Source organism: Leiobunum rupestre, chromosome 7 (genome assembly GCF_980474605.1).
Source record: "Leiobunum rupestre chromosome 7, qqLeiRupe1.1.hap1, whole genome shotgun sequence".
In the NCBI taxonomy this organism is placed as follows: domain Eukaryota; kingdom Metazoa; phylum Arthropoda; class Arachnida; order Opiliones; family Sclerosomatidae; genus Leiobunum; species Leiobunum rupestre.
This window is the reverse complement of record NC_143390.1, coordinates 26,447,579-26,448,961: the sequence shown is the minus strand read 5'-3', so window position 1 is coordinate 26,448,961 and position 1,383 is coordinate 26,447,579.

Here is a 1,383-nt window from a genome sequence, read left to right as displayed (position 1 = left end):
TGACTAATGGTTCTTAGTTTGAATTCCAAAACTTCCGCTAATAACTTTTAACAATACTCTCGGAAAATACTTATAATTTTTAGTCTAGACGCAAACTTAGTCCCATGGACTAATAATCCATTAGCTCCTCCAATTCCGTACGTCGTGATTACAGTTCCGCCCAATAAAATTCAGCTAATTTTCCGCGCTAGAGAACTTGTAGATGTAGCTTTAACCATAATGATATAATATTGTTACATAAATGTGACACTTCCTTTTCTTCACATGCAAATGTTTTACTGAGAGCAATTCACAATACAGACTGCATTACGGGCTTTGTCGTCGTTTTGCGTCCGCTTGCTAACGCGTCACACATAGCCTTTGACAGCGCCTCGCTAGGGGGAGATTTTCTTCTTGGCGTTTTTCTTTGGGCTGCTCCGAAACTGCTCTCCTCTCCCACTCGGATCGAATAAATTTTACGAGTGACGTCATCATGCAAGCGAAAGCGATTTCCATTACGAAACACTACATAAAATTTTAAAATAAGGCATAGCGAAGTTTTATAATATTTACTGACAATGACGCAATCGGAGCAACTCAAAAGAAAAATGCCATTAGAAACAAAGCCAACGTTAACGCTGTGTTATGAGAGCAGAGCAGACTTGCAAAGAAGTTGGAAACATCCAAATAAATATTTTATATGGCTTTATAATATGAGACCAAAGACGGTAGTGGATTAACCAATAGGCTGATTAGGCTAAAGCCTAAGGGCTCGGGGGTGGACAGTGTTTCAGAATTTATAGCCCGGTGTACCTAGTAACAAAGACCATACCACCGGAGGCCTATCATCACAGTGCCCTACGCCAGCGTCCCCAAGCCCGGACAGGTGACAAATCCAGCATGGGTAGCAGAACCCCACTACTGATGGTCGCACCTTTGACGCAAGCCACTCAACCCAGCAGAAGGTGCAGCAATGGGTGGCCCATCCCCACTTCGCACACAGCAGTGGGATTTAGAATGGATGCTATAGCAACTCCAGCCGACACCCTACCTATGAAGGTAAGGAGCCAAACCCTTTGGAAAGAGCTCCTAAAGGGGAACGACGAGCACACAGCAGCCCAAGTAACCCGGCACAGCTGGCACCGGAGATCCCGGTAGGCCCCAAAAGGCCGGGAAACAGGACCGCCGTGCCCGCATATGGAGGCTCGCCGCCCCACAGCAGGCTACCCAATCCGCCGAGGCGGCCAGTTTGCCTGGACCCTCTCCGTTAGCCTGAACCGAAGTTCAGTATCCAGCCCAAACCTGACCGAAGTCGGAGGTGGAGATAGGACCATTTGATCAGAGCTAACATCTCCCAGTGCGCCACCGCCCTTATGGGTTACAAGAGCCGGACCCCGACTCCCC